The sequence below is a fragment of the Mustela nivalis genome (assembly GCF_964662115.1).
Source record: "Mustela nivalis genome assembly, chromosome: 4".
NCBI lineage: Eukaryota > Metazoa > Chordata > Mammalia > Carnivora > Mustelidae > Mustela > Mustela nivalis.
The window spans coordinates 79,616,924-79,643,973 of NC_139023.1; the positions used below are offsets into that span (position 1 = coordinate 79,616,924).

The 27,050-nt window shown below is 35.4% G+C and overlaps 1 protein-coding gene across 1 annotated transcript in view; it reads right to left on the bottom strand.

Moving 5' to 3' along the window:
- LOC309863867 (uncharacterized protein) overlaps nucleotides 1-27,050 on the bottom strand; it is a 199,102-nt gene that overhangs the window by 12,540 nt on the left and 159,512 nt on the right. The gene's annotated exons all lie outside the window — the stretch shown is intronic.

Below are 27,050 nucleotides of genomic sequence, written 5' to 3' on the forward strand. Positions count from 1 at the left end.
TTTTCTTAAAAGACAGTTGCCTTCAGAGATCTAGAAAAATTTTATCAGTTTTATGTCTTATAACATCCCAACTTCTACAAATGCAATACTAAACAAATGGAAACTTTTCAATAAGATTTCTTAAGTTGTAGTTTGATACAGCCTACAATTTGTGGCTCTGTCAAGTTCTAAATGATATAACCAAAGTTTGAGAAATTATAAGCAGAATATTTCAGAAAATATTGAAAAGCACTCCAAAACCAAAAGAGGAGTTTGAATAAGGAGAAATTAATGCTGTGGATTAAGTTTATGTAAACAAACAAGGAGTGAAATGTGTATAAGCATAGGCTTAATTTAAGATGGATCTTTCATAAGTAAAAGGAAGAAGTGAAAGACACCTGTCACTTAACATTCAATATTTTTTTTCATGTGACTACTTTAATCAAGTGCTATTTGTAAAGCTGGGTATTTAGAAGGTACTAAAACCAACCAAAGTAAATCTCTAACCTCCTAAATTTTACATTCTAGTTTTGGGAGAGGGATGATAACAGGAGAGAAAAAAATAATTATAAGTTAGTACATTATATAGAATAATAAATGGTGAGGTGTCCTAAAGGGAAAAAGAAAAAAAAAAAAACCTGCAAGGAGAAAAGTATGGAGGATGGATGGAGGAATGGTATTTTAAAGAGGGTATACATAGAAGTCCTTATGGAGAAGTTGACACCAGACAAAAGAAGTATCTGGGTTGGTGTGTGAACAAGACCATGTCAATAGGGGAAAATCATTGCAATGAAACCAGATTTGAAGCCACTGGAGTATTTATGGCAGAGTAGTAACATAATTAAGTTTATATCAGTACAAAATGTTGAATTGTGTGTGGACAAAAAAAAAAAAAAAAGTAAGCAAACAAATAAGAAGATACTGCAAAGCTTTAGGTGAAAGGGAATTGTGGCTTGTACCAGGGTAGTAGAGATAGAGATGATAAGAAATTTTCTGAGTCTAGGGTTTTTTTTGTTTGTTTGTTTTTGTTTTGTTTTGTTTTTCTTTCTTTTTTTTTTTCTCCCCCAAACATAAGGCAGAGAGAATTTGATGTAATGTAAAGAGAGCAGAGTGAAGTAAGGTTCTCAGAACCAAAGCCTAAAGAGCTGGAAGAATAAAGTGACTAATAGCAAAAAATCAGTAAAACTTGCAAGAGTGAGTTTTTGTAGAAAAATGAGGGCTCAGTTTGGGATAAGTTAAGTTTAAGATCTCTATTGAACATCCTAAAGATGTGATACAACACATCAATAAAAGTAAAAACAAGAACCATATGATACTCTCAATAGATGCTGAAAAAGCATTTGACAAAGTACAGCATCCCTTCCTGATCAAAACTCTTCAAAGTGTAGGGATAGAGGGCACATACCTCAATATCATCAAAGCCATCTATGAAAAACCCACCGCAAATATCATTCTCAATGGAGAAAAACTGAAAGCTTTTCCGCTAAGGTCCGGAACACGGCAGGGATGTCCATTATCACCACTGCTATTCAACATAGTACTAGAGGTCCTAGCCTCAGCAATCCGAAAACAAAAGGAAATTAAAGGCATCCAAATCGGCAAAGAAGAAGTCAAATTATCACTCTTCGCAGATGATATGATACTATATGTGGAAAACCCAAAAGACTCCACTCCAAAACTGCTAGAACTTATACAGGAATTCAGTAAAGTGTCAGGATATAAAATCAATGCACAGAAATCAGTTGCATTTCTCTACACCAACAGCAAGACAGAAGAAAGGGAAATTAAGGAGTCCATCCCATTTACAATTGCATCCAAAACCATAAGATACCTAGGAATAAACCTAACCAAAGAGACACAGAATCTATACTCAGAAAACTATAAAGTACTCATGAAAGAAATTGAGGAAGACACAAAGAAATGGAAAAATGTTCCATGCTCCTGGATTGGAAGAATAAATATTGTGAAAATGTCTATGCTACCTAAAGCAATCTACACATTTAATGCAATTCCTATCAAAGTACCATCCATCTTTTTCAAAGAAATGGAACAAATAATGCTAAAATTTATATGGAACCAGAAAAGACCTCGAATAGCCAAATGGATATTGAAAAAGAAAGCCAACGTTGGTGGCATCACAATTCCAGACTTCAAGCTCTATTACAAAGCTGTCATCATCAAGACAGCATGGTACTGGCACAAAAACAGACACATAGATCAATGGAACAGAATAGAGAGCCCAGAAATAGACCCTCAAATCTATGGTCAACTCATCTTCGACAAAGCAGGAAAGAATATCCAATGGAAAAAAGACAGCCTCTTCAATAAATGGTGCTGGGAAAATTGGACAGTCACATGCAGAAAAATGAAATTGGACCATTTCCTTACACCACACACAAAAATAGACTCAAAATGGATGAAGGACCTCAATGTGCGAAAGGAATCCATCAAAATCCTTGAGGAGAACACAGGCAGCAACCTCTTCGACCTCAGCCGCAGCAACATCTTCCTAGGAACAACGCCAAAGGCAAGGGTAGCAAGGGCAAAAATGAACTATTGGGATTTCATCAAGATCAAAAGCTTTTGCACAGCAAAGGAAACAGTTAACAAAATCAAAAGACAACTGACAGAATGGGAGAAGATATTTGCAAACGACATATCAGATAAAGGACTAGTGTCCAGAATCTATAAAGAACTTAGCAAACTCAACACCCAAAGAACAAATAATCCAATCAAGAAATGGGCAGAGGACATGAACAGACATTTCTGCAAAGAAGACATCCAGATGGCCAACAGACACATGAAAAAGTGCTCCATATCACTTGGCATCAGGGAAATACAAATCAAAACCACAATGCGATATCACCTCACACCAGTCAGAATGGCTAAAATCAACAAGTCAGGAAATGACAAATGCTGGCGAGGATGTGGAGAAAGGGGAACCCTCCTACACTGTTGGTGGGAATGCAAGCTGGTGCAGCCACTCTGGAAAACAGCATGGAGGTTCCTCAAAATGTTGAAAATAGAACTGCCCTATGACCCAGCAATTGCACTATTGGGTATTTACCCTAAAGATACAAACGTAGTGATCCAAAGGGGCACGTGTACTCGAATGTTTATAGCAGCAATGTCCATAATAGCCAAACTATGGAAAGAACCTAGATGTCCATCAACAGATGAATGGATCAAGAAGATGTGGTATATATACACAATGGAATACTATGCAGCCATCAAAAGAAATGAAATCTTGCCATTTGCGACAACATGGATGGAACTAGAGCATATCATACTTAGCGAAATAAGTCAAGCGGAGAAAGGCAACTATCATATGATCTCCCTGATATGAGGAAGTGGTGATGCAACATGGGGGCTTAAGTGGGTACGAGAAGAATAAATGAAAGAAGATGGGATTGGGAGGGAGACAAACCATAAGTGACTCTTAATCTCACAAAACAAACTGAGGGTTGCTGGGGGGAGGCGGTTTGGGAGAAGGGGGTGGTATTATGGACATTGGGGAGGGTATGTGTTTTGGTGAGTGCTGTGAAGTGTGTAAACCTGGTGATTCACAGACCTGTACCCCTGGGGATAAAAATATATGTTTATAAAAAATAAAAAATTATATTAAAAAAAAAAATCCTAAAGAAGATTTTGAGTCTTCCATTGGGTGCATGAGACCAGAAGCCAGAGACGATGTCTGGAGACAGATATACATTTGGGAATTATTAGCACATAAAGAACTTACGAGGTAAGTTATGGGTTTTATACGGGGTATAAAGCCATGAGAACTGAAGACATCATGAAAGGATTTATTGTAAAATGAAATCACAGAGATACACTGGCTAGACACTGAGGAGAAACAAAGTTGACAGTTCTGGGATATAAGGATGAAACAGAACAACGGACGGAGGAAAAGTTTACAGGAAAAATATGCTATTGTAGGAGAGAAGAAAACATTTCAAGAAAAAGGAGGATAATCAAATGTTTAGTGAGGATGCTCAGTCAAGTAAAATGAACAAGGCAAAATAACCATTGGTGACCTTGACAAAAGTAGTTTTCCTAGAGTTGCGGCTATGATAGCTTGCCTCATACAGGTTCATGGGAAAATGAGAGGGAAAATGGAAAAAGGCAGTATAGCAATACTTTCAAAGGATTTTTATTTAACTGCAAAGAGAGAAGCTGGTACAGTATCTAAAGAGTAAAACAGGATTGAGGAACAATTTTTTACCCAAGATAGAAGTATGTTGGTGTATTTATGAGCAAATTGTGACAGGAAACTAACAAACATCAATGATGCAGGAAAAGAGGAAAGACAGGAAAGACTTTGGTTTGACTTGAGCCATATCTCTATGTAGGTCAAAGAAAAAAGGGATATATGACAAAAATGGAAAGACAGAAATTTCATTCTAATCAAAAGAAGAAAAGGCTGACAGTTCAAAAGCTGATGCAGTTAGAATTGATTTTCTGTGGAATTTATGGAAATTGTCTTCTAATGAATTTGGTATTTTTAGTAAAATAAGAAAGAAGATCATCAGTGAAGATAAAGAATAAAGGAAGATTATTAGAGACTTGAGGGGAGAGGAGAAGAAGCTGAGATGTGGTCATAGGGAGAGGAAAACTTAATGGTTTGAGAAAGATAATATTGCATGGAGAATTAAGGAGTCAATGTTGATTACATATTTAACATAAAATTTATCAGTATTATTGTATTTTTTTTCTAGTACATTTAGCTGCAAAATCATGTACAGAGATGACAGAGATGTGGATTTGCCAAAGACTGGTATACCTAAGTAGTCCAGAACTTTAAAGGTGTCCTCTCTCTTGATTGGAGAGGAAATCTTAATGATTTCTTTTCTCACCTAGTTTGGAAAAATGGGTCTAGTTTAATAGTAGAAAACCTGATGTTTGAATTAATTTTTTTTAATTTTAGAATAGCTTTAGATTTACAGAAAAAATTGGGAGCACACTATAGAGAAATTCCTATATAGTCCACAATCACTTTCTCATGCTGTTAAAATTAATCACAACTCATAAACCAATACTGAAACATTTTTATCAATACATTTATTCAGATTTATTTAGTTTTTATCACATACAATTTTCCGTTCCAACATCTCATCCAGGAAAAAAACATTTCATTTAGTCATTGTATTTTTTAGGCTCCTCTTGGTTGTGATAGTTGTATATTTTCCTTGATTTTTTATGAGTTTTTCAGTTTTATGAAGTCTTATTAAGGTATTTCGTAGGAAGTCCTTCAGTTGAAATATGTCTGATTTGTATTGATTGTGAGAGTGGGGTTATTGCTGTGTACAAACATCAACATGATGTCACTGTGGATGTTAATCTTGATCACCTTGGTGAGTAATATTTACTAGATTTCTTCATGTTTCTTTATTTTCATAGTGTTACCTTTTAAAAAAAAAGATTTAATGATTTATTTTGGAGAGAGAGAGCAGGGCATGGGGGGGGGCAGAGTGAGAGAGAGAGAAAATTTCAGGCAGGCTCCCCACTGAGCATGGACCCACCCCCCCAAATGGGGCTTGATCTCACAATCCAGAGATTGTGACCTGAGCCAAAATCAAAAATCATAGACTTACTGACTGAACCACCCAGGCACCCTCATATAATAATCTTTAAAAAGAAGTCACTGTGCAGTCCTTGACAGGAGGTCATGTAAGGAGTGAGGAGTTATGCTTACCCTCTTTTGTTAGAATATCTATATAAATTTTCTTCTGCACAGATTTATCAATTCACTCACATTTATTTATATCAAACTCATGGATGCTTATTCAATAGCTTGGGTTATAATAGAATAGTGCACCATTTGGTTTTTGCTCACATTATTCCAGCTTTGCTCACTAGGAGCTCTTTCAATTGGTTCCTGTGTCCTGTTGACATATACCTGTCATTGTGGGTTCTGAACATTTTTGTTACATTTTTTCTTTTTGAGAACTTTCTCAATTCCTGCCACTACAATGGCTTCCAGGCTCGTTTTCTATATCCCTCATTCCAGCCTTAGACTTAGATATTTCTTCAAGGATCTCTGAAAATCCAGAAATTTTAAATTGAAAAGGATTTTTTTAAATGTTTTCTGTCTTAATATTCTTCTCTAAAGCAATGAATGCCTTGCTCTCTACATGAAATTGCAATGGAACAGAATTATAGGCTATTAAAAACAAAACATAATCCCAACATTAAGAACAAGAGAAATAGGAATGCTTTGCATCTATATAGACCTTCATAAGATCAGACAGTATTGTAAGTGTCTAACAATTATTAATTCATTTAATCCTAGCAACAACCCTAAAAGGTAGTATGAAGCAATGGGATGGCTCTTCTATTAAATGTCTTGTGTAAAGTTCACAACAAAACACCACGAGGTAGTTAGTTTTTATTGCCCATTTGGCAGATGAATAAACTGAATCCAAGGCTCACATGTCTAGTAGTTTCAAGATAGAATTCTGGAATTTGAATTCATATTTGTCACAATTCTCAATTAAGGATTTGTAATCCTTAATTACTACAAATATCTACTCAGCTACATTGAAGATAAAAAAAATCGAACTGTCATCATTATTTCTACTTCAAAATAATGGAATTGGATGTGATTTAAATAAAAATTCTTTAGGGGTGCCTGGGTGGCTCAGTGGTTAAGCCGCTGCCTTCGGCTCAGGTCATGATCCCAGGGTCCTGGGATCGAGCCCCGCATCGGGCTCTCTGCTCAGCAGGAAGCCTGCTTCCTCCTCTCTCTCTCTGCCTGCCTCTCTGCCTACTTACGATCTCTGTCTGTCAAATAAATAAATAAAATCTAAAAAAAAAAAAATTCTTTAAACTCTAAAGTGTCTTCTAAATTCTTATAAATTCTAAAGGTCTTCTAAATTAAAAATGATGTGGTTCAAAGACTTTCCCAATTTCCCTGATTAAATTAGATGTCTCCTTTTACAACCTACATATGTATCTAATAAACAATTTATCACACCAAGTCAAATTATTCCTTAATGATCTCTTTGTACATATTTTATTTACCTATGCAACCAAGCCTGATTTTTTTGTATATGTTATAGAGGGCTATAATTTTTACTTAATGATTAATTAGTTTTAATGATTAAACAAATAAATGAGTAGGACATCAATGTTAATATTAAGGGTTATCATAGACAAGATACCCTCTAAGTCATTTTTAAAAGTATAAAAGAAAATTAAATATAATTATTTATAAGTTTTTGAGATTATGATGAAATGTATATTGTTATCTTTAAAACTAGATGTTTAACAAACAAATATCGTAAGAGAGGCAGAAATTTTTAAGCATGTAGGAGACAACAGGCATTTCTCTGATTTTGTTTATTAAAAGTTTCTATTAGGTACAATACTAAGGGGAAAAACAAATGTTACTCTCTAAGCAATAGAAATTTACATAAAGTAATTGATTTGAATTTCAATCCAATTTTACTAACATATTTTCAGTATAATTTATAACTACTTCATTTTCAAATACTCATTGTATTTTTAAAGAAAGATTGGTAAAGATCATTCCAGTTCTCTGTTTGATTTATCTAATGCTTGAGCTTTAATTGAGTTTATCCATCAAAGTCACATTTCATTTGGGGAATGGATGTCAGACTACAGCAGTTAGCAATGATGATGGAAAGGACTCTAAATTAACTAACAATAGTATCTTAGAACAGAAATTAAAGTCTATATTCATACTCTTCTTCAAACTTAAGTTCAATAAAAATAGTTGAATATTAATAGTATTTTATAAATTGAAGGCACATTCTAAGAAGATGGTTAAGCCTAATTGTCATTTTAAGCCTAGAATGCCATTTATATCATTGTGTCAATATAGAGATAAAAATTTTATGTTAGTAGCTCTATAAATAACTTATATAAAATTCAATATGTTTTGGTTTGCATATTTAATACTCTCATTGATGGTGATATAACTTCCAATATAATCAAGATACAAAATACTTTCATTTGATAGTTAAGACAAAAGTAACTTAAAAAATGGAGGAACAGAAAGAAGAGAAATAGATACATTGTCTATATTTTATGGGTAATTATCACTGTCCATGGATAGTATGTGGTTATTTCTCCAGTTTCAGAATGCAGATTTTGAAAAAGACATATTTAACAAATGGCAGAATTGCTGCATTGGCTGCATGAGCTATGGAGTATGGACTGTGATGGTAGGAAAGGCCAAGTAAAAGTCTCTACCTATCAAAATAGTAAATCCAAAACAATATTACATCTCCAGAGGCAAATCAGAGATCTGTGTTGCTTAATAGGGCTTGACAATTGCAGCAATATTGATTACCACCTATGCCCATCCAACTTGCTTATTTGGCCTTTGCAGAAGACAGAATTATTTGGAGAAGGACAATGGATTATTATAAAATTAATAATGTGATAGTAGTTGTTGTTCTGGTTATTCTAGAGATGTACGTGTATGTGTGTCTGTATGCATGTCCATAATCCAATACATATCTCTTGATATGGCCAAACTATTTTTTCTCTATTAATAAAGATCTTCTGGAATTTTGGGTTTGTTTTGTTTTGTTTTGTTTTTTTGTTTTCCCAGCCAGCATGGATAACAATGCATATTCATGGCCCTATGTCAAGGCCATCTTAGTTTCCCACCTCCATATCATAACCTCATCTGCAAGGAATTGATCAACTTTCCCTTCTACAAGACATCATAGTGGTTCACAAGCTTGATGGTTTCAGTCAACTGGGTCTGGTCAGTAGGCAGTACCAACTACTTCAGAAACTTTGGTAAAAAGTATGCGAGCCAACTTGTAAAAAATAAATTTCATAAAAACTCATGTTTTTACTAATTCAGTGAACTTTAGGGTTTCAGTTCTCTGGGACATGTTACTATAATCTCAAGTAAAGTAAAAGGAAAGGAAAAATTATTGCACTTGGCCCCTCTTAGAACTAAGAATGAAGCATAATAGTTCTCAGCCATTTTTGGAATTTGGAGAGAACATATATCCCATTCAGGTGTGCTACTCTGATCTAATTACTGAATAACCCTAAAGGCTGCAAATTTTAAGGTGGCCCAAAACAAAAAAGGGGTTTTCAACAAGTCTAAATGCCACAAAAGTGGATCTGTCACTTAGGGTTTACAGTCATGGTGCTCTAAATGCCAGTGGCAGATAGAAATGTATTTGGCAGGCCCCCCCAAGGTGAATTAAATTATATACCTTTATGATTCTGTTCAGAACTATGCCAGCCTCTATCAATAATTCCCCTTTTAGAAATAACCTCTGACTCTGGATATCTGTTCTTTGACTTCATCTTTTGTAATCATTCTCTTTTCATCTTTTTCTTTCATTCTGCCACATTTTGAAAAATTTTCAGTTTGTTTTTCAAATCACTGATTATTTTGGAAGAGTTAATTGTACTTAGTAGCACTCAAAGTAAAATGTAATTATATGTTTAAATCTTGAGTGTCTTTATGATCTCATCTTACCTCAGTCATTTACTTTTCCAGATCTAAATTCATCTCAGTGTATTATTTCCTTATGGCTTCCCTGTCTTTGCCTGCCAACAGAGGTTGTCAAATTTTGCATGTTTTTGAACATTCAACTTGTCTCTTTAAATTTCCTTAATTATTTTAGTGTATTAACATATTCATAATTTGAAATGAATATGCAGTTTGTATTTTTCTCAAAAGACACTAAATGGGAGAGCTGAGGTTAAGTCTTATATATGACTTGGTAGACATCCTTTTTTCCCCAAGAGCATTCGTCTGCTGTCACCACTTCAGCAAGTATTTCTCACAGTGAAGCAAATCAAGGGGAATTATAGGGTAGTAGCTCCTCATGACATTTAGATCTATACTCCCCAATTCCCATGAATCCTACAAGGTTTTATGTGTGAATATGTTTTATAGTTGCTGCAGAACTGGTAACTGCTACTACGAAGTGTTCCTTATCATTTACCCTTTGGTTTTCTAAGCATCTTTTAATGTTTAGCTGCCAACAAAAAGCAAACATCTCAGAAGTACTTTCTTTGTTGGCGTGATTTTATTTTCCTTTTTGAATGATGAGAGCACTCTCCAAGACACACATTTGACAAGACATGATGCCTGAAATGTAACATCCTTTCTCACAGCCCACATTAATGTTGTCACTTTGTCCTCTTAGATATAGTTCTGATGAGCAGATTGACATATATAACCCATTGTTTAATTTTTGTTGGCTGGTTACCCATCATATTTGATTGATGCCCAGGACTCCTTCACTACTTTCTGCTTTAGCTATATGGTATACTGCTTAACTAGAAAGATTACTTATAATTTTCCAACAAAAATATTTCTGTACACAAAGATCACTGGTCTCATGCTTCACTGCCTCTCCTGCTTGTCTATATTCATCACTCCTTAGTAGACTGTTCATCACTTAGTAGACTGTTCATAGACTCTTTCTATGAATATCCTTGAATGTCTTGGAACTATCTAAGGATGCATCTTTGCTTTTATTGTTTTTTTAGGTGGCAATAATTATACTGTTAGCCTGCTATAAAGGGAGATGAACAGATTAATGTATAAATTTTGTCCTACCTGGCTTAAGAAAGAGAGGGGGAAGGAAGGAAGGAAAAAAGGAAGGAAGGAAGGAAGGAAGGAAAAGAAAGAAAGAAAGAAAGAAAAGCAACTTGAGGCAGAGAAATTTCTGTCTGTCTGTCTTTCTTTCTCTCTTTCATGCTGCTTTCTTCTTACAGATGAACCTGTGGCAGTCCTTTCAGATTTCAAAATAGATAATCAATTCCTGATAATAAAATTATATCTTATGTTAAATTATTATACAACTGTTTTCTTGAAATTGTTTTCCCTATCTTTGTCTTCCTATTCCCCAGTCACCTTATTCACTCAAGCAACTGGTAATTCCTGGGCAATTGCCTTAAAGAAGGAAGGTAGCAATTCCAAAAGGAAATAAGGCACAAATATTATACTGGCTTTTGTTTCTCAAATACCTTGCTCTTGGAAAAATAATTAATTTATCAAAGTAGAAGCTGGCTCTTTGAAAGAATTAGTAAGATCAATAAACCACTGGCCAGACTTTTCCAAAAGAAAAGGACACAAATTAATAAAATTATGAATGAAAGGGGAGGAGGTCAGGACTAACACCAAGGAAATAGAAACAATCATCAGAAATTATTATCAACAGCTATATGCCAATAAGTTAAGCAACCAAGAAGAAATCGGTGCATTTCTTCTAAACTCTAAACTTCTAAGACTGGAACAGGAATAAGTTGACAACATGAATAGACCAGTAACTACTAACAAGATTGAAGAAATGATGAAAAACTCCCCAAAAGACAAGAGTCCAGGACCTGATGGATTTGATGAGGAATTCTAAAAAACATTCAAAGAAGAAATAATACCTACTTTCCTGAAGCTGTTTCAAAAAAAAAATAGAAACAGAAGAAAAACTTCCAGACTCTTTCTATGAAGCCAACATTACCCTGATTCCCAAACCAGGCAAATACCTCATTAAAAAAAAAAAAAAAAAAATCAGACCAATATCCCTGATTCATACAGATGCTAAAATTGTCAACAACATCTTAGCTAATAGGATCCAGCAGTACATTAAAAGAATTATCCATCAGGAGCAGGTGGGATTTATCCCTGGGATACAAGGATGGTTTAGCATTTGCAAATCAATCAGTGTGATAGAACACATAAATAAGAGAAGAGACAAGAATCACATGGTCCTCTCAACTGATGTGGAAAAGCATTTAACAAAATAGAGCATTCTTTCCTAATTAAAAAATCTTCAGAGTATAGGGATAGAGGAAACATTACTCAAATTCATAAAATCACCTGTGAAAAACCCATAGCAAATATCATTCTCAATGGGGAAAAGACGAGAGCCTTCCCACTGAAATCAGGAACACAACAAGGATATCTACACTCACCACTGTTGTTCAACATAGTTCTAGAAGTCCTAGCCTCAGCAATCAGACAACAAAAAGAAATAAAATGTATCCAAATTGGCAAAGAAAAAGTCAATCTCTCTCTCTTCACAGATGACATGATACTCTATGTAGAAAACCCAAAACTCCCTATCCCCAAATTACTAGAACTCATACAGCAATTCAATAATGTGGCAGGATACAAAGTCACTTCACATAAATCAGTTGTTTTCTTATACAATAACAATAAAACTGTAGAAAGAGAAAGTAGAGAATTAATTCCATTTACAATAGGATCAAAAACCATAAGATACCTTGGAATAAACCTAACCAAAGAAGTAAAGGATCTATACTCTAGGAACTACAAAACACTCATGAAAGAAATTGAAGAAGACACAAAGAGATGGAAAAACAGTCCATGCTCATAAATCAGGAGAAGAAATATCATTAAAATGACTATGCTGCCCAGAGCAATCTATACCTTCAACACCATCCCAATCAAAATACCAAGAGCATTCTTCAAAATGCTGAAACAAACAATCCTAAAATTTGTATGGAACCAGAAAAGATCCTGAAGAGCTAAGTAAATGTTGAAAAATAAAAGTGTGGGACATCATTGTGCTTGACTTCAAGCTGTATTCACCAAGACAGCATTGTACTGGCACAAAAACAGATACATAGACCAATGGAACAGAATAGAATAGAGAGCCCAACTCTCTCAACTAATCTTTGCCAAAGCAGGAAAAAAATATCCAATGGGAGGGAGATATTCTCTTCAACAAATGGTGTTGGGAAAATTGAACAGTAATATACAAAAGAGTGAAACTTGATCATTCTCTTACACCTTAAACAAAGATAAACTCTGAATTGATAAAAGACCTCAATGTGAGACAGGAATCCATCAAAATCCTAGAGGTGAACATACACAGTAACTTTATCAACATTGGCCACAGCAACTTCTTTCAAGATATCTCCAAAGGCAAGGGAAACAAAAGTGAAAATGAACTTTTGGGACGTGATCAAGATAAAAGTCTTCAGCACAACAAAGGAAATAGGAGATAGACAACAAAACAAAGGCAACCAACCCTATGGGAAGAGATATTTGCAAATGACACTGCAGGCAAAGGGCTGATATCCAAGATCTATAAAGATCTTCTCAAACACAACACCCTAAAAACAGATAATCATGTCAAAAAGATGGGCAGAAGATATGAGCAGACAGTTCTTTGAAGAAGATATGCAATGGCTAGAAGACACATGAAAAAGCATTCATTATCATTAGCCATCAGGGAAATTCAAATCAAAACCATACCGAGTTACCACCTCACACCAGTTAGAATTGAAAAAATCGACAATGTAGGAACAATAAATATTGGAAGAGTTGTGGAGAAAGGAGAACCCTCTTACACTGTTGATGGGAATGCAAGTTGGTGCAGCCACTTCGGAAAACAGTGTGGAGGTTTCTCAAAAAATTAAAAATAGAGGAGGAGTCAAGATGGCAGAGGAGTAACAGGCTGAGATGACATCAGGTAGCAGGAGATCAGCTAGATAGTTTATCAAACCACTTTAAACACCTAAAAATCCAAGAGGAGATCAAAGAGAAGAGCAGTAATTCTAGAAACAGAAAATCGATTACTTTCTGAAAGGTAGGACCTGTGGAAAAGTGAATCCAAAGCAACAGGAAGATAGACAATGGGGGAAGGGGCCAGCTCCCAGCAAGCAGGGAAGCAATAAAGCAACAAAGCACAAAATCTGAACTTTTAAAAGTCAGCTCCACTGAGACACATTGCTCCAGAGGCTAAGTTGTGGAGGAGACCTCATGGGGACAGCGTAGTCTCAGGTCCTGTGGGGTCACCGAAGGATCAGGGGTGTCTGAATATTGCAAAGCTTTCAGGTATTAGAGCAAGGAAGCTGTCTACAGAGACAGAACTAAGGAGTGACCTCTGAGCTCGGGGTTACCTTAAACTGTGATCCGTGGCACAGTCAGACAACAGCTCTTGGAGCAGGGACCCCATAAGTAGCAGATCCAGGAGACTTCCCTGGAAGAGCAGCAGTTATCTGCTGGGTTTGGAGACTCCAGGAGGGCCAATGTGCCAGAGAAAGAGATGTTCAGTTGCAGGCTGGGTGAGTTCGGCACGCGGCCGCAAGTCAGAGAGATGAGAGTGATTGAGTGCTTTTCTCCAAGGGTGCACTGATTAGTGGGGCCCTGAGTTCTCTGCTCCTCTGGACCAGATATTGGGAGACTGCTATTTTCATTCCAGTCCTTCAGAACTCTATGGAAAGCACTCAGGGAACAAAAGTTCCTGAGAGCAAACAGGAGCAGATTACTTAACCAGAACCCTGGTAAGGGTGAATTTTGCCTCGCTCTAAAACACTTGAGAATTGGGGAACCTGGGTGGCTCAGTGGGTTAAAGCCTCTGCCTTCAGCTCAGGTCATGATCTCAGGGTCATGGGATCAAGTCCCGCATCCAGCTCTCTGCTCAGCAGAGAGCCTGCTTCTTCCTCTCTCTCTCTCTGCCTTCCTGTCTGCCTACTTGTGATCTCCATCTGTCAAATAAATAACTAATTAAAAAAAAGAAAGACACTTGAGAATCACTACAACAGGCCCCTCCCACAGAAGGTGAGCAAGAAATTCAGCGAAAACCAAGCTCACTTATCAAGAAGAACAGTGGAATTCCGGAGGAGGAGAAAGCAAAACATTGAATTCATGGCTTTCTCCCCATGATTCTTTAGTCTTACAAAGACAATTAATTTTTTTATATCATTTTTTTCTTATTCTAATTTTTTTTAACTTTTACTCTTTCCTTCTTTAACGTTTTTTAACTAGTTTATCTTAACAATACCTTTCATTAACAAAAAAATCTTTTTTGAAACTTCATTATTATACTTCCTGGTATCTAATTTTATTTTTTGTATGCACATAGGGTTTTTTCTTCTAAAAAATTTTGGGGTACAACTTCTTCTAATAGATCAAAATATACCCTAAATCTAGCAGAGGGTTTTGTTCTAGTCTCCAGCCTGAGCAAATTCTCTCCACTTTCTTTTTCTTTTCTTCCTTTTTGCAACCAACTTCTCTTATCAACACATTTTTTAAAATTTTTTTAAAGTTGTCATCTTTACAGTCATTCCATCCCTTCATCATGATTACCCTTGTATGGGTGTGTGTGTGTGTGTGTGTGTGTGTGTGTGTGTGTGTATGTGTGTGTATGTATATTTCTTTAAAATTTTGAGAGGTAGTTTCTTCTAAGAGACTAGTGTACTCCCAGAATTAAATTGGTGTCAATGTTCTATTCACCAGTCTAATATCTATATTTTCTTTTATTTTTTTTAATTTTGTTTTTTGAATTTCTTTTTACCCCCTTTCTTCCCACCATGATTTGAGGTCTCTTCTGATTTAGTTAACTCACATTTTTCTGTGGTCTTTGCGACCCTTTTAGTATTTTATTCTCTCCTTCATATATTCTTATCTGGATAAACTGACAAGGCAGAAAAACTTACCACAAAAAAAGAACAAGAGATAGTACTGAAGACTAGGGACCTAATCAATACGGACATTGGTAATATGTCATATCTAGAGTTAGAATGACGATTCTCAAGGTGCTAGCTGGGCTTGAAAAAGGCATGGAAGATATTATGGAAACCCTCTCAGGAGATATAAAAACCCTATCTAGAGAAATAAAAGAACTAAAATCTAACCAAACTGATATCAAAAAAGCTATTAATGAAGTGAAATAAAAAATGGAGGCTCTTACTGCTAGGATAAATAAGGCAGAAGAGAGAATTAGTGATGTAGAAGACCAAATGACAGAGAATAAAGAAGCTGAGCAAAAGAGAGACAAACAACTACTGGACCATGAGGGGAGAATTCGAGAGATAAGTGATACCATTAGATGAAACAACATTAGAATGCTTGGGATTTCAGAAGAAGAAGAAAGAGAGGGGAGCAGAAGGTATATTGGAGCAAATCATTGTGGAGAATTACCCTAATATGGCAAAGGGAACAAGCATCAAAACCCAGGAGGTGCAGAGAATCCCCACTCAAAATCAATAAGAATAGTCCACACACCATCATCTAATAGTAAAACATACAAGTCTTAGTGACAAAATCCTGAAAGCAGCCTGGGACAAGAAGTCTGTAATGTAAAGGGTAAAAATATTAGATTGGCAGCAGACTTATCCACAGAGACCTTACGGGCTAGAAAAAAACTGGCATGAAATATTCAGAGCACTAAATGAGAAAAACATGCTGCCAAGAATACTATATCCAGCTAAGCTATCATTGAAAATAGGAGAGATAAAAAGTTTCCAGGACAAACAAAAACAAAAAGAATTTGTAAACACTAAACAAGCTCTACAGGAAATATTGAAAGAGTCCTCTAAGTGAAGAGAGAACCTAAAAGTAGCAGACCAGAAAGGAACAGAGACAATATACAGTAACAGTCACCTTACAAGCAATACAGTGGCACTAAATTCATATCTCTCAATAGTTACCCCGAGTGTAAATGGGCTAAATGCGCCCAATCAAAAGACACAGGGAATCAGAATGGATAAAAAACAAAACCCATCAATATGCTGTCTATAAGAAACTCATTTTAGACCCAAAGACATTGCCATATTAAAGTGAGGGGGTGGAAAACAATTTACCATCCTAATGGCATCAAAAGAAAGCTGGGGTGGCAATCCTTATACCAAATCAATTAGATTTTAAGCCAAAGACTATAATAAGAGATGAGGAAGGACACTATATCATACTCAAAGGGTCTGTCAAACAAGAAGATCAAACAAGTTTAAATATCTATGCCCCTAACATGGGAGCAGCCAACTATATAAAATAACTAATAATAAAATCAAAGAAACACATTGACAATAATACAGTAATAGTTGGGGACTTTAACCCCCTCCTCACTGAAATGCACAGATCATCCAAGCAAAAGATCAACATGGAAATAAAAGCCTTAAATGATACACTGGACCAGATGGACATCACAGATATATTCAGAACATTCCATCCCAAAGAAACAGATACTCATTCTTCTCTAGTGCACATGGAACATTTTCCAGAATAGATCACATCCTGGTCACAAATCAGTTCTCAACTGGTACCAAAACATTGGGATCATTCCCTGCATAGTTTCAGACCACAGTGCTTGAAAACTAAAACTCAATCACAAGAGGAAATTTGGAAAGAACCCAATAAAAAACATTCTTCTAAAGAATGAATGGGTCAACCAGGAAATTAAAGAAGAATTTTAAAAAATCATGGAAACAATTGATAATGAAAACACAAAGATTCAAAATCTGTGGGACATAGCAAAGGCAGTTCTGAGAGGAAAATATATAACAATACAAGGCTTTCTCAAGAAATAAGAAATGTCTCAAATACACAACCTAACCCATCTAAAGGAGCTGGAGAAAGAACAACAAAGAATGCCTAAACCTAGCAGGAGAAGAGAGATAATAAAGATCAGAGCAGAAATCAATGAAGTAGAAACCAAAACAAACAAAAACAGTAGAACAAATAAATGAAATTAAGAGCTTGTTCTTTGAAAGAATTAATAATATTCATAGCCCCCCAGCCAGACTTATCAAAAAGAAGAGAGAAAGGATCCAAATAAATAAAATCATGAATGAAAGAGGAGAGATCTCAAACAACACCAAAGAAATACAGACAATTATAAGAACATATTACGCAACTCTACGCCAGCAAATTTGACAATCTAGAAGAAATGGATGCATTCCTAGAGACATATAAACTACCACAACTGAACCATGAAGGAATAGAAAATGTGAACAGACTTATAAGCAGTAAGGAGATTGAAGCAGTCATCCAAAATATCCCAACAAACTAAAGCCCAGGGCCAGATGGCTTCCCAGGGGAATTCTACCAAACATTTAAAGAAGAATTAATACCCTTTCTCCTGAAACTGTTCCAAAAAATAGCAATGGAAGGAAAACTTCCAAACTCATTTTATGAGGCCAGCATTACTTTGATCCCCAAACCAGACAAAGACCCCATCAAAAAGGAGATTTACAGATCAATATTCTTGATGAACACAGATGGAAAAATTCTCACTGAAATAGTAGCCAATAGGATCCAATAGTATATTAAAAGGATTATTCACCAAGACCAAGTGGGATTTATTCCAGGGATGCAAGGTTAGTTCAACATCCACAAATCAATCAATGTGATACAATACATTAATAGAAGAAAGAATAAGAAACACATGACACTCTCAATAGATGCTGAAAAAACATTTGACAAAGTACAGCATTCTTTCTTGATCAAAACTCTTCAAAGTGCAGGGATAGAGCATATATACCTCAATATCACCAAAGCCATCTATGAAAAACCCACAGTGAATAGTATTCTCAACTGGAGAAAAACTGAGATCTTTTCCACTAAGGTCAGGAACATGGCAGGGATAACTATTATCACCACTGCTATTCAACATAGTACTAGAGGTCCTAGCCTTAGCAATCAGACAACAAAAAGAAATTAAAGGCATCCAAATCAGCAAAGAAGTAGTCAAACTATCACTCTTTGCAGATGATATAATACTTTATGTGAAAAAGCCAAAAGACTCCACTCCAAATCTGCTAGAACTTGTACAGGAATTCAGTAAAGTGTCAGGATTTAAAATCAATGCAGTTGCATTTCTATACACCAACAACAAGACAGAAGAAAGAGAAATTAAGGAGTCAATCCCATTTACAATTGTACCCCAAACCATAAAATATGAAGGGATAGACCTAACCAAAGAGGCAAAGAATCTATACTCAGAAAACTCTATTCATAAAAGAAATCGAAGAAGACACAAAGAAATGGAAAAATATTCCATACCATGGATTGAAAGAACAAATATTGTGAAAATGTCTATGCTACCTAAAGCAATCTACATGTTTAATGCAATCCCTATCAAAATCCCATCCATTTTTTTTTCAAATAAATGGAACAAATAATCCTAAAATTTATATGGAACTAGAAAAGACCTCGAATATCCAAAGGAATATTGAAAACGAAAGTCAAAGTTGGTGGCATCACAATTCCAGACTTCAAGCTCTATTACAAAGCTGTCGTCATCAAGACACTATGGTACTGGCACAAAAACAGACACATATGGAACAGAATAGAAAACCCAGAAAGAGACCCTCAACTCTATGGTCACCTAATCTTCGACAAAGCAGGAAGGAATGTCCAATGGAAAAAATGACAGCCTCTTCAACAAATTGTGTTGGGAATATTGGACAGCCACATGTGGAAAATGAAATTGTACCATTTCCTTACACCACACCTGAAAATAAACTCAAAGTGGATGAAGGACCTCAATGGGAGAAAGGAATCCATCAAAATCCTTCAGGAGAACACAGGCAGCAACCTCTTCAACCTCAGCTGTAGCAGCTTCTTCCAAGGAACATCGCCAAAGGCAAGGGAACAAAGGGCAAAAATGAACTATTGGGACTTCATTAAGATCAAAAGCTTTTGCACAGCAAAGGATACAGTTAAAAAAACAAAAGACCAGTGACAGAATGGAAGAAGATATTTGCAAAGAACATATCAGATAAAGGGCTAGTATCCCAAAGAACAAGTAATCCAATCAAGAAATGGGCAGAGGACATGAACAGACATTTCTGCAAAGAAGACATCCAGATGAACAACAGACACACAAAAAAAGTGTTCCATGTGACTTGGCATCAGGGAAATACAAATCAAAACCACAATGAGATACCTCCTCACACCAGTCAGAATGGCTAAAATCAACAAGTCAGGGAATGACAGATGCTGGAAACGATGTGGAGAAAGGGGAACCCTCCTCCACTGTTGGTAGGAATGTAAGCTGGTGCAACCACTCTGGAAAACAACATGGAAGTTCCTCAAAAAGTTGAAAATAGAGCTACCCTATGACCCAGAAATTGCACTACTGGGTATTTACCCTAAAGATACAAATGTAGTGATCCAAAGGGGCACATGCACCCAAATGTTTATAGCAGCAATGTCCACAATAGCCAAACTATGGAAAGAACCTAGACATCCATCAACAGATGAATGGATAAAGAAGTGGTGTGTGTATAAACACACACACACACACACACACACACACACACACACACACAATGGAATACTATGCAGCCATCAAAAGAAATGAACTCTTGCCATTTGTGATGACATAGATGGAACTAGAGGGTATTATGCTGAGCCAAATAAGTCAGTCAGAGAAAGACAATTATCATATGATCTCCCTTATATGAGGAAGTTGAGAGGCAACATGGGGGGATTGGGGGGTAGGAAAGGAATAAATGAAACAAGATGGAATCGGGAGGGAGACAAACCATAAGAGGCTCTTAACCTTACAAAACAAACTGAGAGTTGCTTGGGGGAGGGGGCTAGGGAGAAGGTGGTTGGGTTATGGACATTGGGGAAGGTATGTGCTATGCTGAGTGCTGTGAAATGTAAACCTGGCAATTCACAGACTTGTACTCCTGGGGCTAATAATACATTATAAGTTAATTAAAAATTAAAAAAAAATTTTTTTAATTAAAAATAGAGCTACCCTATGACTCAGCAATTACACTACTGGGTAGTGAAAAGAAGGGCCAAATACACTCCAATATTCATAGCAGCAATATCCACAATAGCCAAAATGTGGAAAGAGCCAAGATGCCCTGCAACAGCCAAATGGGTAAGGAAGATTGCTCCATATACACAATGGAATATTATGCCTCCATCATAAAGGATAAATACTGAATTTTTGCATCAGCTTGGATGGGACTGGAGCAGATTATGCTGAGTGAAATAAATCAAGCAGAGTCATTTATCATATAGTTTCACTTATTTGTGAGACATAAGGAATAGCATGGAAGACGTTAGAAGAAGGGAAAAGTGAAGGAAGATAAATCAGAGTGGGAGATAAATGATAAGAGACTATGGACTCTGGGAATCAAATGGAGAGTTTTAGAAGGGAAGGGGTGGGGGAAATAAGTGAGTCTTGTGATGTATTAAGGAGGGCATGGATTGGAGACACGGACACAAGAGGAGTGAGGAGTTAGTGAAAAAACACAAAACACCACCATTTGAGGAGTATGTACAATTCTTAGGAAAGACTTAAGGCTTTCTACAGAAAAGAGAATAGGATAAACATTCACGTCTGGCTTGGGGCACTTGGGTGGCTCCATTGGTTAAGTGTCTGCCTCCTGCTCAGGACATGATTCCAGGGTCCTGAGATAGCATCCCACATGGGGTTCCTTGCTCCCTCTGCATGCAGTACCTGCAGCTCCCCCTGCTTGTGCTCCCTTTCTCTGACAAATAAATAAAGTACTTAAATTTTTTTTTCATTAAAAAAATAAATTCAAGTCTATCTTAACCTGGATATTAAGGGGTGATAAGCCCAGCAGATGCATGATTTCCACAATTTTTTGAGACTCTCAGAATAGAGAGGAGCACTGAAAATTTGTTGGCAAGCAGGGTAAGTGGGGATGCAAAATAAGTTCTTTTATTCTAGACCATCCGAAATCTATTAGGAATATTACAATTGTATACTTAGTTCAGCAAGCCAGTGAAATAAGCAGATTATATAATAGAAAACAAAGTTTCAGAGCTGTTAACTGCATTAACTAAGATCTCACAGCAGATTAGGATCAGCATGCCAGGCCTTATGGCATTTGCTTAAATATCCTTTCCATAGTGCTTCATCTCAGATCCTGAAGTCCTCTTAAGATGTTTGATTTCTTAGGTCACACTTAGTTGCCTGTCCCTAATTTCTTTGCTCAAAGTTTCCTGTGCTCAATTTTTCAAAGTAAAGTAGCTAGCTAGTCAATTACAAGTCAATAATTTTGCTAAACTCTTTTTTTCACAAAATATATATAAATGATCTATATATACCAAATATAAACAAATCATATATACTCTCTTTCAGATAATATCCATCATTCATTCATTCTTCCATTTAATCAATCACAAAATGTATGTTGAACATCAATTGTTTGTCTAAGCACAGTTCTAGATGATAGAAAAAGCAAAAGTAAACATAATGAACATATTCTTCACAATTGGTACATTTCTTATAGGAACACTGAGTCATAAAACATTCTTCAGATACCAGCATTTATTTGGCAGAAGCTTATAAATATTACAAGCATAGTATCTAACAAGTATTTAATCCCTGATAGGTACCAAGGACTACCTTTTAACTCCTTAATTTACTCTTCACCTTAACCTTTGGAGATTGATAGTTTTCTTGTTTTTACAAATGAAGGAATTGAGAGAAAAGTGAAATAACTTTCTCAAGGTCACATGACAAATAAATGGCCCAAACTGGAATGAAATCCAGAGAACCTGGTTCCAGCACATGTTCCTAACGCTACCTGCCATCTCTATTTATTTCTCTTGCAAAGAGATGGGAAATGGGTGAATATCAAAATATCTTTTATAGAAACTTATTTAATGCATGTAAAATGAAATCTGATTTTTCTCTTAAAGCTATAATCCTTATTTTGTGTGCATACATACTTAATCCCCACCATTTATACATATATTCATTTATAAGAAGAAATCAATAAAACAGAATGCAAGGGAATGTGATTATTCAGTGTTTTCAGAAATAAGTAGAAGTGATGACATAAAAACGAAGGAAAACACTCCTCTTTATTGCCAGTGAGTACATTACTGTCAAGCTTTACTGCAAAATGAAAAGCCAGAGAACACTTGACTAGATAAGGCTAAAAGCACACACACACACTTGTGTTCTTTTTGAAATGAAATATTCAGCAGCAAGATGATATAAGTGACCATGAAAAGGGAGTAGTGGATAGCAAACTGGAAGACAGATTCTGTCAGAGCATTTCAGAGAATTGGAGAGCGATCTCACCTCCAGGCCTGCCAGCATGGATGAAGTGGGAAGTGAGAGCTCCAGTAATCAGCCTCAGTACAGCTGCAAACGGAAGAGCAATCAGAATTGAACTATATTTTTTTGTGGTTTGAATTGCAAGAGAAGAAGAAATTAAATTAATGTGTCAATAATGGCCCCTTTATGCACCTGATAATTCATTGCCCACATGATAAATTTGGCAAGATCAAAGATAAAATTGTTAAGTTTAGGAGTTGATTTCTACCTGGATTGGCTATAGATATGTACTATTTTCACCAACACACTTTAATTTATTTATGGACTTTTGATTTGGAATGTATGGGTGTTGAAATATATCTTGCATAGGAGAATTTCAAGACAATTGTGAAATACCAGATGACTAAAAATAAGGAAACATATCCTCTTCATCAGACACCAGAGAACTATAAGTATACCTTTTAGTATTAATTTCTAAAGATAAAAAGAGTTTGAATGTATTTAGAGGATATGCTTTAAAAAAAAAACCCTGCTATTTGATAAAATTAGAATAGGATGTGAATGTCTATTTGTCTGTATAGATTTCTTATGAGAAAAAGACAGTGGATAAATACAACGTGAGTTCAGTCTAATGGGAATTATGAACATCAGAAGGTAAGAAATATTCTCAAACTTCTCAGTACCCCTTCAGGATTTTCTCATTCATGTTTCAGTCAAAATTAAGTTACAAAACAATTTCTCAATCTAAATCCTGGTTTTGTGTCCTTTAATTTCTGATACTGTGTGAATAAGACTCACAAATTAGCTGAATAAAATGTGTTTATCACACTAAAGCTATTCACTCCTCTTTCAAAACCTCTTTTTCCCCACCTCTCTTTCCTTGCCTCTCTTTGTCACCCTATTCTTACTTTTCAGGACTTGTGGCCCCTCAGATCTGAGGCAAAAGTGGGAGCAGAGAGCACCAAATACATCTTCCCTGAGTTCTTTCTCTTATACACATTATTTTCAATATGTCTCCTCTCTTATACATACTTTAATATGTCCCAATTACAGGATAGACAAGAGTGTAAAAAATTGAAATGAATGCATCAGTAATAGTACTTGAAATCTTCTTTATTAAAAGTAACTTTCATCTTTCATTCATGACTCTTGGGCAAACTGCAGTATTGACGACTGTCCTATCTCCCAGAGTTGCAAAGGCATGTGTGCCTGGGCTGAACAAAGAACCAGAACTTTTATTCCCCACATTTTTTCTCTAAACCATGTCATCTAAACTTTTTAGAATTTCATTTTTTCCCTCTCTTTATCTAAAAAATATATGCCAATAATGTTGGTGGTCATGGATTGGGTTGCAGTAGACAGACTTTTTAGTCTTAATTGGCCATAATGAATAAAAGTTAAAAAAAAAAAACTATTTCTCTCTTCTATGCTCTTTGAGAACACATTAAAGTAAATCAAGCTCAGTTTTGAAAATCAAAACGAATCAAGAAAGACAACAAATTTAAGGAGCTGTAAGAAATACCTATCAGTATGAAATGAAATATAGGAATTGGGCTTGGGTGTCTGTCCTCAAAGAGAATTCAATTTATAAATTCCACCATGATTTAGGCTGCTTTCAAGGGTTAAAATGAAAAAATAAATCAATTATCCATATCAATTTTAACTTGAAGAATTTTAATGTTTCTTTTACCGATTTGTTTTGTATTGATTGGATAAATAGGAAAATTATTCCACTATCAGATATCTTCTATATGTGTAAACATAATCTAAAAGTATAAAGCAATTTATTCTAGCTCTCAGTTTCACCATGAAAGTTTTATATTTTTCAAGGCATCCTTCTTTATATGCCCTAAGAAATGGCATGAAATTCACACAAGGCTTAATAAAACAAATCTTGGACTTGTTTTATGGACATAATTTCAATTATTTAATTCCAAAGAGGGCAAGGAAAATGGGACCTTTCTCATCCTTTCATTCTGGGGTAGTAAGTACAGCATATGGAGATGTATGTTAATTTAGCCTGGCTTTTTCACTTAAAAACTTACAGAAATTCAAAAACCATGGAGGACATTGAGAGATGGAGAGAAGAAATGAGTTGGGGGAAGTTGGAGGGGAAAACAAACCATGAGAGATTGTGGACTCTGAGAAACAAACTGAGGGTTTGAGAAGGAGGGAGTGGGAAATTGGATAAGGCTGATGGCGGGTATTAAGGAGGGCACGTATTGCATGGACCACTGGGTGTGGTGCATAAACAATGAATTTTGGAACACTGAAAAGAAATAAAATAAAATAAAATAAAAATAATATAATAAAATGGAAAAAACAAACAAACAAAAAGCCTTAGTTTCCTAGGTAAAACAGAGCAAAACTCATCATTCTTTTTCTTATTAGGCTTAAGTAAGAAAATACCTATGGATTGCTAAGTAGAGTGTCCTGTTAAGTACTAATCAACTAAATGATTACATAGCTATGAAACACAGCAAAAAATAAATTAGATAAATGAACAAAAGATCAAGTGAGAATGACAGGTAAATACCCTCAGTTCCAAAATACATTTGGTCTTCATTATCTAAGCCTGAGAGAATATACATATACATACACATACTATATATATTCATATATATATGTATGTATATACACATACACATATATATTCTCTGCAAAATAAAGCTATCAATCCTCCAACACATTTCTATATTTGGATGCAGGCATACTTTGGTTTGCTTATAGGAAAACATTTTCTATGCAAATGAATTGCTTCTTCTGAAGCTGTATTCTCGTCAAATGTATAATGCATACAAAATAGCTAGAATTCAGCCAATAATAGCATATTATCTCACAGGCCCGACCTTCATTAAGAACAATGCAGAACAGCATTAAAATGTGTGAAGAGTAATTTAAATTATGACTTTTTCGATGGAATAATAAGAATTTGTCATATTTATAACAAGTATAGACTCAGTAATAACAACAAAATAACATCCATTTATAAATCATTCCATAGATAACAATAAAATTTTTTTTCAGTAGTAATTAAAGTTTAGGAAGTTGAAAGTACAGAAGGAATAGGAAGAAAGATTTAGAAAACATACACTTTCATTTTAGAATGATAATTTTTAAGAGATAGAATTGAAGTCCTTATCTTTTCTGCTTATGTTGTTCCTAGAGCTAGCCTAACTGCTTTCTAGCTTTTCAATTTGGCTTCCTATTTCTGTAGCCTGGTGTTAATATTAAACAGATCATCCGTATTTTGATACATTACAACAAGTAATGCCACTTGAAATCAAATAACATATTTCAGGGTGGAAATTGTAGCTTAGATTTATCCTTAGGTATCTGCTGCATGACTTGAAACATTACTTACTATACCATTTCACCAAAAGTTCTAGAAACTTTGTGAGATGATAAGAACTGGAGGAGAGGATTCTAATACTTTTATAAGAAGCATATAGATTCAGAAAGACAGTATGGAGAACAATGTTCAAATGAATTGGAATTAATTTACCCCTGCTGAGAGATTGCAGCAAGTGCTTTTCCTCAAGAAAAATTGCATTACTTAAACATTGTGCTACAAACGGAGCCTTTTGTGTTTATCTTTACTATTGTGTTTAAGTTTGTTATTGAACAAACACTTCAAGGACAGAGACCCAGCTCTATGTACCTTACAATAGCTCCTGGTGGCTTCTGACATGAATTCCCACCTGTTCTCCCTGATAAAACTTTCTCATAGCCCTGAGTGACCCTGGGGAGTAAAGATGTCAACTAGACAAGGCTCGTAGTTAGCCTTTTTTAGTATTTTTCTGCAGGAGCAAGCAGGAAAGACTGTCTTTAATTTCTGGCCCTGGTATCTTTTAGATAGGATACCAGAGTCATTGCATTTTATACATTCAACAAATAATGCTTGATTGCTTACCATGAACCAAGCACCATCTTACCAAACACTAAGGACTGAACAATGAATATTACAGAACTTATAGAGCTTTCCATCTCAGCCATGACAGAAGGATGTTAAATGAAACTTTAAATTTAGGTATCATGAGAATATATATTACTTACGTTTCTCACTTAAATTAAAATATTCTTTTATTAGCCCTGAGAATCAAGCCTAATACACAACATTGGTGAGAAAAGATGGTTGGCATAGTGAGTGTCTGTCTTTAATAAATCTATAATCCAAAGGACATTTTCTAAACTCACAGAAATAAATTTACAGATTTCCTACTTTGACATGCAAAAGTAAGACAAGGTTTTGATCTATGTGAATACGTTAAAAGGTAGAACAATGAACTATATGCACTAGTAATAGAACCCTCA